At 35.8% G+C, this 18,132-nt stretch overlaps 1 protein-coding gene across 6 annotated transcripts in view; it reads right to left on the bottom strand.

Moving 5' to 3' along the window:
• Positions 1-18,132, bottom strand: part of LOC128682834 (protein bric-a-brac 1-like) — a 353,293-nt gene that overhangs the window by 221,278 nt on the left and 113,883 nt on the right. The gene's annotated exons all lie outside the window — the stretch shown is intronic.

Below are 18,132 nucleotides of genomic sequence, written 5' to 3' on the forward strand. Positions count from 1 at the left end.
AATGTCTAGTGAATTATAATGAAAGCCTGCATTATCCTAGCATTATTATAAATGCGAAAGTTTGTGTGTGGTATATTTATTACTATCTCACGCGAAATCTACTGGACGGATTGCTTTAAAATCCGGTGCACGGGTAGAATATAACCTGGAATAACAAATAGGGTACCTTTATCCCGAAATTCCCACGCGAGCGAAGCCCCGGGACGCAGCTAGTTACTTACAATTATTACTTAGTATTTAGCTTGAACACGCATGTGGTAACCAGCTAATAGTCTAAATCGTAAATGGTGTTCACCTAAAATGAAATAAAATTACTTTAGGAACACATGTCTGGCCCAGTCAGTTTGTGCGAAGTGGATATGAAAAAGTAGGTACACACTCTTCGACAGTTAGCAGCAGAAGAAGCAACGGGGATAACGCAAAGATCGGAGAGAGAGAGAGAGAGATATGTCTCTCTCAGCCGCTGGCGCATTGGATAACGCGAAGTGCTCGTTTCACGTCGTCGAATCGTGGTATCGACTTCCTATCGTACCACCATACGATACAATACAACGTTGGAACCTTCAAGAGAAAGTACGACTCCTTGAAAAGCTGACAACGCTCCTGTGATGTTGGAGTTGATCCCTGGTGTTGCAGTTGTTTCTAGGCAGCGGTGATCACTTACAATCCGATGACCAGCTTGTTAATTTACTGCCGTGTTCTTTAAAATTAGTTTTAACAGGAAGTAACCGACAATGCGCTAAAATGAGAGTAGTAGTACCTATAATCGTACAGCAGAGATAAATAAATTAACTACAATACATCGCAACACATCAAACGTATGGTTTCATTGGGAATATTGTCAGAATCACTTTAAGTGTGTACACTCCTTAACTTGGTGACTCAGGGGTCAATGACTCCAAAATTAATATATTTAATGAATAAGGCGCAAGTATTCCAAATAGATTTTAATGTCGTTCGTGCAAAGAAAATGGAAATAAAAGCAGAAGGCACCATGCCAAGAATTAAGTAGTTTGTCAATTTGGATTTTGTACACGATTATTTCCAAAATTTTATTGTAATAAATTGGACGCTGACGCAGCTTTCAGCTGACGCTGACAAAATTTCTGTTCTGAGATGAGATTACATTGGGATATGTAGATATCATGTAATTTAGAAAAAAAAAAAACATACAAGTTCTTTATATGACACTAACGGCCCGTCCTGGCTATGCTTGAGTTCAAACATAACAAATTATACTCCTAAACCTTTCTCAGGAATCACACTATCTATTGGTATAAAACTTATTAATATGGCTGCAGGAGTTTTTGCGTTTATAGCTAACAGACAGACAGACGCGACGGGGAATTTGTTTTATATATTATGTAACGGTTAAGAGTATTCTTTTTTATGAAAAATGCTCAAGGCAGATTCTGCCACGAGCGGAGTCCCAGTGTTAGTTCCGTTATATAAATAAATAATCCAAAATATGAAAAACGAAAAAATAACCCGTGTTAGAAGAAGCCTCAGGCTGCAAGTCCGCCCTTTACATGTAATAAATTTAAATAAATAAAACCTGACAAACGCACCTTCTGATTGATATAAATACTCTTTGCCCTTCCACAGTCTGAGAGTCGAGTGCATTGACACAACGCTGACTTAATACAAGTCGCAAGAAAAATTGCACTTACATTGTATGCAGTACGTTGCAGTGTGCACTTGTTATTTTTATTTTATGGGCTTTAATAACATACTTTTAAATTGTTGAATATAATTATCATATTTTAAAATGTAATTGAAAAAAAAAATTCGTTTTTCGTCGACTCTGTTAGTGTTTTATTCGTTATTAGTTGATTATTTTTTTTTAGAGTTTAATTTTCTTCGGCTATTATACTTGTTAAGCCCAAGATGTATACTCCAAAACTACTGTACGGATTTTCAAGTGGTTTCCACTGATAGATAGAGTGATTCCTGAGGAAGGTTTAGGGGTATAATTTATTATGTTTTCACCCAAGCGAAGCCGGTACGGGCCGCTAGTAATATTACAAAAGCAACTCAACCAACCAATCTTCTTGAAATTTTGCATACATGTAGTTTGAAGTATGGAGAAGGATACAGGGTACCTTTCGTCCCGAAAAAATGCTGTTCCCGTGGGAAATTCACGCGGGCGAAAGTTAGTATATCATATATAATATTCACATGACATTTAAATTACTTACACTGTATGTAGTAATACAAGTTATGCCCATACAGCTCTAGAAACAGCTTACAGCGAAGGAATGATCATGAGATAAATTTAAATAATGTTTTTCCCATCATTAAATATATGCTGTTTATAGATAAATTATAAGGCAAAGGTGATATTACTGTGTGCCAATAAGTCTTGTACAACTCGATAGTTGCCATAAAATAAAATTAGATCCTTTTTGCATGTGTCAAAAACAAAATATAATATTATTATAAAGAGGTAAGCGTTTGTGAGTTTGTATCTATGTTTAAGGCCGGTAATCTCTGAAACTACCGAACCGATTTCATAAATTATTTCACCGTTAGAAAGGTACATTATCCAAGATTGCTACTGGCTATATTTTATTTAAAAATTCCCACGGAAGCGAAGCCCCAGGTAACATCTAGTAATTTATAAATGGGGTTTGTATGACAGTAGGCACAAGTGACGTCACAAATGTTGGAGTCCAAGTGTTTTAATACTTTAAAGGTCTGTGTGTGTAAAAAATAATGTGCTCCTCGGTTGCCTTATTCCCAAGACATAAGGTTCAAAAGCATGAATGGACTTTTATATTCGACTTACATCGGCTTAGGAGATAAATAATAGGGTAGTTGCCAAGGTCAGAGAATTGTAAAAAATATGCATAATCTACATAAAATAGATATATATTTAGGATCATTATGATAATTCATAGACTGTAACAATGCAGCTGGATCTAAATACGAAGATTTAAAATTGGATGGAAAGTCAATTTTCAAAAAGTATGAAATTATAAAAATAAATTTAACCATCATAAATAACAAAAATTTTGTAACAACTTTTATTAGGAAATCATCACCTTAAACGTAATATTTAATGTAGCTGTCGAACAAACATATCTTTCTCCGCGAACATTTTCGCACGTTGTGACGTCACTTGTTCGTGTCATTTAGCACGGAGCGTTTGGACGAGTCCAAAAATGTGTGTGATTTTATTTTTGTCATATCTTTGAAAGTATTGTCATTATCACAGTCTTTTTCACAGGTGTTTCTAATAATATAAAAGCCTTCGAATAGTAATCAAAACAAAAAAATTGAAACTAGCCTATTATAAATAAATTAAAGATAAATAATACGGTTGTGCGGTCTCGTACCTCCTTCTCCTGTTAAACACTGAGATAGCTCAGTGTTTATGAGGAGGAGGAGGAGGAACCGGTGTGCCAAAGACGAGGGTTAGATTTCCGCTCGAGTTTTTTTCATTTCAATAAATTTAATTAATTAGCAATATAGGTCGAGTTAGTATGATCACAGCCGAAAAATTAGGTGCCCATAACACATCAACTTGTGTAATTTTATGTCGCAATGACACAGATCAATCAATCACACAGAGTTGTGACTAAAATTCGTCACAGTTTCAATGAGTGTAGGTAGGTACCTACATAAAAATATTCAGTCGAACATTGATGTAACGTGTCCAGAATTCTGACGGCTTCACCACAATTTACACATAAATCGTTTTTATTTTACGTTTCCATACTAATAATGAAAATATAAATACGTAAACGCAATCAAATCTAAAAGTAAAGCATTAGGCATTAAAATACAAAATGGCGGTCCTAATTCAGCTAATAAATAATACAGTACCCCTTTTCAGTGCAACTTGAATATAAATTAAGTGATTAAACTTCAATACGGCATACCCCCTAAGCAAAACTGTGTTGTGCCCAGGTATCGTTTGTGATCCTGGGCACCGACGCTCAACGGCTGAGGAAGTAACCGGGGAAAACGCTCAGATAAAGAGATTGTACATATTTACAACTAACTGTCTGTCCCGGCTTCGCTCGGATGGAACCATCTTTAAGTCTTATTCAGTAATAACACTTTCTATTAGTGAAAAACCGTACAAAAAATCGCGTTTATACAGACACGACACAGAGTTTCCATTTATCATATATGTAAGAATTCACAACTATATCCGTAAATGTTTGATTGTACAGAATTATGTTGATGAGTCATCATTAATTAATAATAACTTTCCGTCCACAAAGTTTATCGAACTCTGTTATTTTACGATTACGATGCTTTTTTCTAAATAAAATATGCGGCATGTGGTTCCGCCCTAGACTGGGACCAGTCCATATCCTCGCGTGGGTGTCGTACTAGGCGACTAACGGGCACAAAGCCTTGGCAACTGACAGGCTAAAATAACATTCCCATGGATGGTTAAAGCCAGGCAGGGGGTTGTAAAATCATAGCTAAATCAAAATTTTAAGGTTTCTTTTCTTTTCACACTGGATCATAGCCCCGAATGCAGCCGGGTACACGCGAAGATGAGTGCCATTTTTGATGTATTTAGCTAATTATATAGGTATAAAAAACTCACCACTGTATTGGCGATGTATGTATGAATACTGGATGTAGTAGATTAACAGAAACTTACCTGGAAAAGGAGAAAAGAAATATAAAACTTATTCATACAATCTAATATTATAAATGCGAAAGTATGTTTACAATTTTTCATACATATACTCAGTTTCAAGTATGGAGAAGGACATAGGGTACCTTTCATCCCGGAAAAATACTTACTCCCGTAGGAAATCACGCGGGCGAAGCCGCCGGCATATGCTAGTGTTATATAAAAATTAACAGGTTTTAATTACAAACTAAATGTTGTTTGTAATTTTGTTAAACCCTATTAATACCATTAAGAGTGTGTTGCAATGCAACAGTCCACTTTAACGGTGCGAAGAAAAACGCAAAGTACGCCATTTTGTCTATACCGTCAGCGGCGCGCAGGTTATAGTCAACGTCAAAGCTGACTGGTGCAACTCACCCTTATAAAATATAATCTAACTTTCACAAACACTCGCTCATTTTCCGCAGTAATAGACATACACTATGTCGCTCTTTCGTAGAATAACAAAGAATTTAACAATACAATTATAAATTAATAAAAAGTTACGCATGAATGTATACAATGATGTGAAATTACGTCGCAGACATTTTGCCTTGCCTTGCTAGAGGCCAACTGTGTCACGTGCACAGACTTCGGAATGTACTAGACACAGCAATAACACCACTGATATAAAAGCGAAAGTTTGTAAGTTTGTTACCTCTTCGCGCACCAACGGCTAGACAATTTATTATGATAGTTGGTGTTGGGGTAGTTAATACCTTGAATTACTAAATAGGGTACTTTTTATCACGAAAGTGCGAAATTCCTGTAGAATTTGGCACTTTATAATGTAGCACAATAGTCCTTAAAATTAAAAACGTATTTTTTAAATTACATTGAATGATAAATCGCGGAATGCAGCTAGTAATATTTAAAAAAAAATACATTAAACAAAATTAGGCAGGATGATTGCTCTGTTGTTAGTAGACATTTTGATTTTAATTCTGATTTAATCCAGACTAAGTCGGTGTTATCTGGATAAAACTGGTTCGCTTTAAGTCGCATTTAGTTCTGGCGGTCAATATATGTACCCACTCTTAGTTTTGAATTAACGAATTAGCTCACATTATATATGTACATTCAACAGCACACGAATCTATCCAAACTCATGGCAAATTAGCTATTGGCTAATGACGCGGCATAATGTGAATTGACATCTCCGCTCCAATGTGTACCAAAACGATGTACACTTACCTAAATTGGTAAGTGCCTGTAAATGAACTAATTCAACCGGAAAATATAATACTCTTACCCAAAAAGCGCACTATGACTAATTAATTTTACAATGCAAAATTGGTCATTAGATTTTGATTCACACAACTGTTATTATTTAACAACGGTAAAGCTTTTGTTGTGAACCTATCAGAATATTAGCGAATTAATTGTACGGTAGCATTATAACGAATTTATGTTTTCCATTATGAATTAACATTTTAATAGTGACACAAAATAATCGAGTGTGTAAATAAGCCATCAGCGCTTCATGTAACAAATTACCGATTATTACGTAAAATCGCAGAAAAACGGCCTAGGAGCTCAAAGTGTCGCGTAAAGAAATACAGTGCGTTTAAAAGGAACTTCGAAAAAAATAGGGCGTAAAAAGTATCTCGGGCGTAAACTCAGGGCCGGCAACGCGTGTGTGACGATGTATAAAGAGATCAGGAGTTCCCGTTACAGTGACAAATCATCGAATTTACCAGAAATAGCTTTCACCCGTCAATAGATTTAAATTCACATCCATCCAAACTAATGTTATAAATGCGAAAGTAAATTTATTTGTTACGTTTTTTGTTGGTTTATGTTTTTTGTTCGTTACTTCTTCACGCGTTATCTACTCAGCCTATTTTCTTGTAACATTTATAAATGTGAAAGTTTACGAAGAATTATTTTAGGGTGATTTTTGGTGTGGATGCAATTGGAGAGTTGTGACATTGCTTAGTTTCATTGGGAACTTCGTGGCGCCACAGCCTCTAATGATACTAGCTAAAGGAAAGGATGAGTGAGGGAGTTTTACATTCATGTCCTTTAAAATGACATAAAATTCCTGTACCGGTGTTGGCAACCCTACATGTCGGTCTCCTAGGATATCGGGTCGCCGACTGAGCAACCACCACTACCGCATGAATTTCCAGGTTGCTAAGCGATTGGGACCGCTAGATATTCGGACTGTGGTCCAAGTCAGCGTAGCATTAATTCTGAATGGCTTTGGACCGCGAGTGGTTGTTACGTAACTGATATGATTTTGATTTTTAAATATTTCGCAATGAACCCTAAATAAAAAAAATGTCTTTGTACATTCCTAATCTTTTCATAGAGCTTTTAAATGATACCCCTTCACGGTGGAATAAACAGCAAATTATATTGCTACAGTTTTCGGGTCGGCCGGTCGTTTAATGTGTATGCCATTACAACTTTCTAGAAGTTATTGAGCTGACGAACGAACCTGGCCCAACTGAAAACTAATTTACTTTGTTACCATAAAATGGTCAAGGGTTATGAAATTACATATAAATACTTTCATAAGAATGCGGCCCAAAACGACCAAATCCAAATAGTTGGTCCCAAATTTAGATCTAAAGTGACTGCGTGAGTCCGCGGCCCCAGTTCTTAGCGGTCCCGATCGCCCAATGACCCGAATTGCCGAGGTGAGGTGCAAACACATTTAATTCTGTCATGTAAATTTTGTAGTTTTCATTTTCAATTTTCATTTGACACATTATCGCGCCGTATCGCGCGTCAATGGATTTTCGCACGAATCCATTGTTGGGCTTCATTAACACGTTAAAAGTCGATGTGACATATTTAATTTATCCGTGTTGTTGTAGTACAATTTATTCAACTTTTATTGAAAAAACAAATATGTATAATTGTGAATTTTACGTATGATGTTGTAGTTTATTTTAAAAAAATATTAAAATTTGACGTGAATAACTAAAGTGAAGATTGGGCTGTGTATGTGAACATGAATAAGGATCTGAATGTTGGGCGATGAAAGTGACGGATGAAAGGAAACTTCATGCGACAGAGATGCGAATGTTGGGATGCATGTGCGGGGTAACTAGATTAGATAAAATAAGTAATGAGTATGTAAGAGCAAGTATGAAAGTAGCACCAGTTAATGAGAAATTACATAGTTATAGGTTAGGCTGGTACGGGCATATTTTAAGAAGAGATGGAAATCACGTCACTCAAAGGGCATTAAAGATGAAAGTAACGGGTTCCAGGAATAGAGGAACACCTAATAAGGAATGAATTGAGTCTGTCAAGGATAGTGTGGACAGGAAAGGAGTATCAATGGATATGGCAAATGACAGAACGAAATGGAAGGAACTTACATACTGTGCCGACCCCGCATGAGTGGGATAAGGTCAAGAAGAAGAAAAGTGAAGATTCTGTTTAAGAATTAAAGCTTCAAATTTCAGATTAATGATAGAATTAATTTATTAAAATTGAACAAAAAAAAAAGAAATTCTCACGCCAGCTTATCCAAATAGTACAAAGCGAAATACAAAGTAAGGTAGATATATCGGCTCGGTCATTAAATAAGTTATTAAGTGCCATAACTATATGTTATAACTGGGTAACTAACTACACGTATATGCCTGACCAGCGCTATTTGCATGCAACAGAACGGAAATTCAATGAGATATTATTTAACTGCATCTGCTGCGTAGACGCATGAACTTTATAGACAGAGCAAAGTAATAAATATTTGAAGAAAGACCACAAAGACACCTTCTTGCAATTGTCTTACAAAAATCACATGATTATACGCGGGGTTGAGGCAGACGAGTGAGATGTGTTCATACATCGGTTCTTTATTTATATTCGGTACGTGACATGCCAACGGAAGTAACTGGGAAAATGCTCACATAATAGTAAAATCTTATTTACAGTGGATCCTGAGCTTCGGGGTCGTGACAGCACAGCTGTGAATATAAACCAAAATGAAACTAATGACACGCCAGGATGTGAAAGTAAAATCTAATTTTTTATTTATACGAAAAATAATTCTTGCTGTAGTATTTTTTTTAAATATTAAATTAATTTCGTGTGCCTCTAAAGCATTCAAAGGTCTATAATTTGCTATATTAAAATTAACAAGCCTCACCGAAGGTAAATAAATATTCTTCTAAGTTCGCGATTAAAGGTATTCTCTAATAAAATAAAGATTAGACTTAACTTCCAATGCTGTAGCGGGAACCATACTTTGTTGCTTCCCGTGTGGTTAGGACCATAGAAATCGGAATTATAGAAAAGCTAGAAACAACATCGTCATTCCAACGAGCGTTTGAAACGCTATCATTATACCTGTGAACAATACGTCCTAATAACCGACGGGGAACTCAGTGATCAATCCAATACAGAACTGATTAATTAGTCACTGGCTTAGTCAGTTCTTTTACTTTATCTCTTTCAAAATGACGGCGGAGTAGTGTAGTCTGCTACAAGGGAGTTCTATCTACCCTTTTGATCATATTTCTTGAAGGTGGAACCGTTTCTAAAACCAGACATTATTAAAATTATCATTACCCCAGCATAGGTGATTATTTTCTTTTATAAAATCTTGTAATATATAATTGATTCTAGACCTTTTTAAAATTTTAAGTACGGTAATGACAGTGACTCTCGGAATCACATTTCAATAGCCAAACGCAAAGCCTATCGCACACACAAAGTGCACGTAGGAAGAAAAAAGCAATTTAAAATACATTTAGAATATATTTTTATGTAGTATTTTGAGCGCGATAATGCGCTAGAGATTTTGAACTTGAAATCTGTCATTTTACATCGAGAGCGGTATGAAATCGAAAATTTCGCGCGTTAAAAAAGCGTTCGTGTGAATAAGGTCTAACTCAAGCATTCAAGGTCCTTTTACACTAGTTAAAGTAAAAGAGGTCCCACGGGTTGTTTTCATATATTTGTTGCAATATCTTTCTCGAACAACCGGTCAGCTAGGTCGAGGGCCAGTAAAGATGTACTTTGTAGTTATATCAGTTTATTATTAGCTAGGAAAATTTCTATAGCGTGTGGCTCTCGCCCTAGTACAGGACCACTCCATATCCTCTCGTGGATGTCGTAAGAGGCGACTAAGGAAGCCTTAAAAGCCAAAAGGCTACCAAAGCGTGTTGACGTCAGGCAATATTTCAAGGCTTAATTTTTAAGCGGACTTTGGGCTTTGAGGCGTCACAGCCGAGACTGTAGGCCGGAACGCTCAGAGAGAGAGAGACTTAGGAAACAACTTTGATTTTTGGATTTTTTATTACTAAAATCCGGGATAAAAAGTACACTGGACACAACACACAAGTTTATATTGTAACTGTCATCAAAGTCTGTCCACTCGATTCGCGTGATTGAGTAACATACAATCCTACATAGAAATAAAAATAAAAATGCGAAAGTTTGTAAGGAAAACAAAAGTATGTATGTTTAAAAAAGGAAGATGTATGTATGTTTGTTACTCTTTCACCCAAAATCTACTGGACGGATTGTTAATACACGTGTAGAATAATCTGGAATAATTAGCGCCGACAATTAATATTTGCATGCTATAATATCTTTAGCGAAACATGTTTTAACATCTTTATACTTACCATGTTAATGAGCAAATATAAATTATGATTATATGCCGAAATTCCTAGAGGAGCGAACACCCGGAGCCCAGCAGCCAGCAGTCTTTCATAATCTAGTTATATCTGGCTTTATACCTATTAATTAACTAACCACCACTAGCTAACAGTCTGTCCGTAGAAATCATATTTGTGGGTGTGCCGGACCAAGGCTCATCAGGTAATCAAATCTGTACGTCAAATTTGCTTTACGTATTCGCATTCTGCAGTTGCCACGTTGGCGCATGGCGGCCATGTTGGAATAGACAAGGAATAGACAAAATACGCATGTCAGAATGCGCCAATCAAATATCCGCCTTTACAACATAGTTGCATGTCAAATTAGACAATATGTTAAACGACGATTTCTTTCATTTTGATGACACGAACGCCTTGCATTGATAGACTGCGATAATGTGGTTTACGACGAAAGTAAAATAACACGTTTTTGGATTCGTATGCAAATGCTCCGCACTAAATCACACCGAACCGTAGCCGGAATAAGAAAATAAATGTTTGATTTTACGACCGGCCGACTGCCTCATTTCAACCATATTAAGATATTATGTGGTTGCGTATCAGTTATCATGGATTTTCCCCTCCTTGCTTCCTCCCTTTTCTGGTCCTACTCTCTCATCTTCTATTTTAAAAAAAAACGTCAAACCTGCCGCACAGATTACAATCAAGTGAATTTTACAACCTAGCCCAAGTAGTTCAGTTTTAATATCCTGACCATCCCATATATTGTCAATTAATTTGATTATACATTACTGCTGTCATAACAACACAATAATTTGTGACTATAGACTTCAACAAGGGACAGACCTTGCACGCTCCATATTTTGTACGGTCAACGACATATTAAACAACGAAATACAGAGCAAAGTCGCCTCTATTAGTGTGCCATATGGCTCTGGCAGGGTAACGTGTGCAGTTGACAATACGACATCGCACCGACTGATTCACAATAGCGAATTAAGTATTATTTTAAATTGATATAATTGAAAAATATGCACCGCGCGCGCAATGCACGAGTAAATTGATTAATGCATTGTATATTGCCATAGAGCAATGTCGGTCGCGATGTCGGTTTCGATGCCTATAACGTCAATCTTCTGAGAGACAACCTTCGTTAAATGTTAACGATTTCTATGTGAAATTAAATGATTATCGTATGTTTACAAAGAGTAACGTGGCTCACAATCCTATGTGTCGAAATCTACTAATTGAAAATTGATTTAAAACCTATCAAACACACAGCACCTGGCGCACGGCACACGGACAGTCAGCCGTCAGCGTATCAAGTTATCCCGCATGGATATTTATGAGCAAGTTTGCAAATGAATTTTTGTAGCTTGATGTGCTGTTGAGTGTACGAAACTAAATGCGAGCAACCTATACGACATTGTTTTAACGGCACACCGGTTCGTGTCCATGGACAACGTTTAGCCGATTACTGGACCAGTGAATGCCTAACAAGTAATTCTGCACAGCAACTTAGTCTATGACAGTCGAGGGCCAATGTTCGAGCGGTCACGAAAAGGAATAAAATGATTATTATTAACATTACATTGAATTGAAAGAATATTATTACACAAGTACATTTCACGTCCGACTTCTGGGTAAGATTTACGACCCATACTGCAGATGCAAGTTTCACGTCGCAGTATATTGCCGGGTTGACAGAGCCTTGGACTAAAAGTGATATAGGATATCGAATTATTTTAAAATATATCTATCTACTGGCCTAGTAGTGAAATGGTACATTTCAATTACAAATAAGTCGCAAATTAAATATATTCTATATATTGTATTTTTTTGAAACTTGTTTAAATATATGACGGATCTTTATGTTAATTTATTGTATATAATTGTGTATGATTATTTTGTGTAAGATTCATGATCAATTCATTCATACATCACGTTCTTTTTTCCAGTTTAAACTAAACATTTAACCTACGGACGTCAAAGTATATTTAAATAGCATTTGACAGTGTTTTTATATTCTATGGTAAAAAGCAAGTACATTTAAATTGTTTACATTTTATATTTCTTCACACTTCCCATAATATACAACATATTTAAAAAGAAACATATTATTTTCAATAACAAGGACGCGAGCCGCGACTGAACAAATACTTGATCATTTGTTAGACTTTGTTCGTAATATTTTTTGCTGTTTAACATATTAGAAATAAATTATAATAACATAAAACAAATAAATAAATAAATAAATAAATAAATAAATAAATAAATAAATAAATAAATAAATAAATAAATAAATAAATAAATAAATAAATAAATAAATAAATAAATAAATAAATAAATAAATAAATAAATAAATAAATAAATAAATAAATAAATAAATAAATATATAAATAACATTTTAGTTTACTTTACATAATTCATAATGAACAATAATAAAAAGTCAAAACGAGCTGAATGCCACAAATGCGTTTCGCCTCGTTACTCTATCGCAGAGTGATGAAGTATGTATTGTCGCGTGAATATCGCGCTGCGTCGACGCATTTGTCGTCAGGACACTTTACTGAAAATCCGCTAGTAAATTCTCAGCGTACTACGACTAAATACGTTGCCATCATTGAAGCGTCACACAGTTCACTAGCTTACCAGGTCATCTCCCAAAGTCAGTGTAGATGTACAGCAACGCCCACGCCATAATCCAGTTACGATCCGGTTCCAACCACTCCCAACCGGCTAAATCCAGATTTTCTTGATAACCGACTGAGGTGTGTATTTTAATTTTTACAACCCTCAACTGCCGCTTCTTACTTTTACACAGCTGTTGTAATGTTCCAATAAATTAATTTGTTTCGCCCCCTAACTTATCTGCAACTACAGTCGTCGGGATCATATTTTATTGTGTCCAATTCATTATAAACACCTTTTTTTAATTCATATTTCATCGGTAAATTTAGAAGATCATTGTTTTCTGTAATAAATGGTATTTTGGGATACGTTTTCATGTTTAACTAATTGTATTCATGTGTGGTCTCACTGTGAATAATCCAATGTTGCAAAATGAAGGACTAGGTATAGAAAAACTAGAATTAATTCTATACTTGAATAGGTTTGAAGATTGATAAGTTTGACAGAAAAAAAATTTTTGAAATTCATCAAATTGTTTATTAAGTACTTATTGGTTTGAAATTAACCCGGGAAAACGCTCGGATGAAAGAGACAGTGAGGGAGAGAGAGAGAGAGAGAGACAACATTATACTTATCTTGAAACGGTCGCAGTTTCGCAAAATGTCGGTTACAGTAAGACTATATAATAGTCTAACTGCAAGTAAGTCTAACTGTATGTTATTCTAAAGACAAAGTACCAAGATGGCTAAACAAAATTTCATTCAATAATTCCTGTTCCTCTGCAACTAGACGGGAATTGTTAAACCCTGTCAGATGCCTTAAGGCGACTCGAACTCTAAGTCACTTCGAAAGCAGGAAAAGTTAAATCCTCTTGTACATTCAGTATTCAAACTACATATCACGTAAAGTTTATTTTCCTATTTGTCATTTGAGTGAGATAGAAGACACATACCTCAAGCTGTCCCGTTCACTACTTACCAACTTTTTAACTCCCAACAAGTATCATACGAGCGAAATAAAACTAGTTGCTCGTGTCTTACAGTCTGTCCAAAATGTGAAGAAAACAGATGTTTTACGAATTAATTTTTTTTGCCATTTAATGGTCAAGATTGATCGATAAACACCCAGTATTGCCAGCCAACAGGAGACAGCGCACTTTCATTTTATTTTTACACTTTCTGGACAGACTGTAGGTACTTCTTTACGTTTTGTCTATGAAATTAACTCAGGATACAAATAACACACGCAATTTAAAATTTATAGTTGGCAACTCCCTCTCATCTGAACGCATACGCGGGTTCTTCCTCAGCCGGTGAGCGTGGATCAATTTTTTTTTCGCTACTAACTCTGTTATTCATAAGAAAGTTAATTATGCTAAAATATGTTTTGTCTCTTTCTGTCAATTTCAAATACATGTATGACGACCTCGGTGGCGCAGTGGTAAAGTGCTTGCCTCTGAACCGAGAGGTCCCGGGTTCGATCCCCGGTCGGGACATGATGGAAAATGATCTTTTTTTCAAATTACCTCGGGTCTTGAATGTTTATCTATATAGTTAGTATCCCATAACACAAGTCTCGAACTTACTTTGGGGCTAGCTCAATCTGTGTGATTTGTCCTAATATATTTATTTATTTATTATTATTAATATTACAAAGTGCGATGGTAACAAAACATTTTAGCTTAGAGTATGTATTAACCTTTTTATGTATGGTTAAGTAGACAAACTGGCACGCGGTATATATTCAAGAGACATGGCAACGGTAAAGTGAAAGTAACTAAACAAAAAATAAATTCACGTCGCTGTACATCTGTTTTCGAAATTATAACCTACTAGGGTCATTTGACCGCCAAACTATTTTCGGTAAAATGTATTACGAATGATATGTTTTATTGTTATTAAAATTAACAATTTTTGGTTCGTTCAAAAATGTTAATAACACGGTCGATGGTATAAACTGAACGTAATTATGGTATGTGTCCGTTTCGGTTCGCGGAGGGTTGCCACAGACACATGTATGTTTAGATATGACCGATAGGGATTGTCAATTTTGAAAAATATTTCTTTTTATCCTGTGGATATTGTGTCCCACTGCTGGGTAGGCCTGCCCCTGTTTCTTCCACGTCTGTCGAAAAATTAAAAATAAAAAGGAATATTTGTAAAATAGGACGAGCTCTTGAATTATTAAGAGGGGATATAAAAAATACCTGGTTTGAGTTTAGTTCTCCCTTTATTTACAAGTCCCATATAATTGGCGCAAACCAACTTCGGTTATGGGATTGCGCCGTACTGTACCGTACCTGCTAAGTAGGTATTTTAAATGTTTTTTTTTTTATTGCCAATAGGTTTCCACTGTTGGGCAAAGGGTATTTGTGAGTTTTTTTTAATATATTTGTTCTTGACATCGGTGGCGCAGTTGTAAGGCTCTGAACCGAGAGGTCCCGGGTTCGATCCCCGGTCGGGTCATGATGGAAAATGATCTTTTTCTGATTGACCCGGGTCTTGGATGTTTATCTATATATGTATTTGTTAAAAAATATAGTATAGTTGAGTTAGTATCCCATAACACAAGTCTCGAACTTATTTTGGGGCTAGCTCAATCTGTGTGATTTGTCCTAATATATTTATTTATTTATTTTTTCAGAAAATAACAAGTGAAGACAAATGGGTGGTTGTCTTTGTTAAAATTAGAAAAATTGAAATTCAATGAATCGGTTCGAGATCTACCCAAATATAATATAACGCCAATTTGAAATTTTAACAGATCTGTGTATTGTAATTTTAAAATTATGTCAAAACACCAGACTTTGATCCATTCTATTTCATCTGATTCCATATCAATAAGTTAGTGTGATATAGTTATGATTAAATTCGATAGGTTTGGGAACACGCCTCGGGCAGACAGACAGACAGTTTAGACTGAATTCGTAATCACTAGATTTAACCCCAAACATCAGACGCTAACTGGTTCTTTCATTTGAAACACTAATGATAGTTAGTGGATCATATTATTTTATTATGAATCAGCTCTGGGCCTAAATAAGTAGTTGCCTCACTATTTTGGGTTGCCAGATTCAACGAGACAGAAAATTATTGTTCAAAAGCTGTTATTTCTAGTCATTTTACAGTATACAAAAAGCGCGTGTGGTTACGCCCTACGATAGGACTACTTCATATCCTCCCGTGGATGTCGTACGAGGCGATTAAGGGACACTAGGTTTGACGTCAGGCAGGCGGCCGATTGTAAAATCACAGCCGAGACTTGTTTATTACGCCACAACCCCCAAAGTAACCGAAAACACGTCGATATGAGAGACAAAATCCTTAAAATTGTTTTGACAATAAATAATGCCAAAATCCGTGCTAAGAAAAAAAATGTCTAAAAAGAGTCCCTGGATTCCACAGCTTTATGGTCATGCAATCGACACTATACAGTTTAGTGTTTAATATATCATCAATAACTTAAATAAATAAATAAATACATATATTAGGACAAATCACACAGATTGAGCTAGCCCCAAAGTAAGTTCGAGACTATGGGATACTAACTCAACGATACAAAATTTTATAGCAAATACATATATAGATAAACATCCAAGACCCGGGCCAATCAGAAAAAGATCATTTTCCATCTTGACCCGACCGGGGATCGAACCCGGGTCCTCCCGGTTCAGGGGCAAGCACTTTACCACTGCGCCACCGAGGTCGTCAACTTAATTGATAGAAATATGTAACTTTATATCATGCTATAAAAAATACGGATAATTGCCAAAATAATGTTGTTTTTTTTCTATTGATTGTACTTTGGCTATATTAATCTGCTACTTTAAAAATCGGACATTTTCAAGAATCTTTTAGTATGCGAACAAAACACAAATGTGCACGCACCTTTACAAGACAGACATTATTGTCCAAATGATAGCCATAAAAATGTACCAAATGTAATACGGGCCGTCTGCCTCAACATTATAACAACTTATTATCATTATTTAAAACTATAAATATTATAATTTGAAGACACAAAACGTAATTTGAAATACCAAATTGTATTATAATGATCGGTTGCTTTTGTATTGTTCGAATCGAAATCCGCTCAGGATCGATTCATGAATCAAATCTGTATAATTCTCGTATTCGATTTGAACATCGGCAAAATTTAAACTTAATCCTTTAAATTTCGATGTACCCACTGGCTTTCCTTATGGATAAGGGTTATGGCGCGGATTCTAAGGGTTTCAATTAAACGACATCAAGGCAAAAAGGTGATCTCTCCCGGCCAGTTTGGAGCGCTCCAAATTGACTCGGGGCTGGTGATGGGAGATGTGGAGAAAAATGGGAGATGGGAGATGGGAGATGTCGTCTGTGCGACTGTGAACTAGTACAACCATGACTCATCTGTTGTCATCCCCAAACTGTCCCTCCTCCTATTCCCTAGAAGACCTCAATGAGGCCAATCATAAACAAATTACTGTGGCTACTTGCAGATCTAAATTAATGTGAACCGTCTGCTGTTTCGACTCGAAAATAATGCAAAATTGCTAATACTGAACTTGAAGGGCGGGCCTAAAGTGCAGCGGGGCTCGAAATACTTTTTTGGTCGTCCATACCGACCACAACCTCAACAGGACACACTACAATGCCCATAAACCTGTCACGGCAAATATGGTGGACATTATAACTTTAACATATGAATCCTGTTGAGTACAAACGATATCTTTATGTCACGAAGGGACCAATTGAAATGTCGATCAGTCATAATACATAGATGCGTGAAGCACAGCTTAGCTACTGTGCAATCAGGGGGCATGTATGACAGTAAAATTGTATGTTCCGTCTTCTGTGTTGCATTTTTGTGCATTGTCTGCTTTTTAATTTAAAACGACTACGATTCGATTTAATAAAGAGATACTCCTAAATGCATGAAACAAACAAACAACGCTTTGTAGTTGTTATTAACATAAAAATAATTCGTGTACTATGCGTACCGTGCTTGTGTTAGTGAGATAAGACGCTAGGATTGGCGACATAATCGCAGTGCGTTCGGAAACTTAAACTTGGTAATAAAAGTAATCGTGCAACTTGAAAAAAGGAGTAAACAATATTTTTTGTCATTTTTTTTTAATTTTTATTATTATTATCAACAATATTATTAATATTGTTAGCACTTCCATTTTCCATCGGTGTGGTACAAAACAAAACAATTCTACACACAAAGCACAGCATTCAAATTTAAAAAGTTTATAAAAAAGGTGAGAGATTCCACTCAAAATCTATA

Source organism: Plodia interpunctella, chromosome Z (genome assembly GCF_027563975.2).
Source record: "Plodia interpunctella isolate USDA-ARS_2022_Savannah chromosome Z, ilPloInte3.2, whole genome shotgun sequence".
Lineage (NCBI taxonomy): Eukaryota > Metazoa > Arthropoda > Insecta > Lepidoptera > Pyralidae > Plodia > Plodia interpunctella.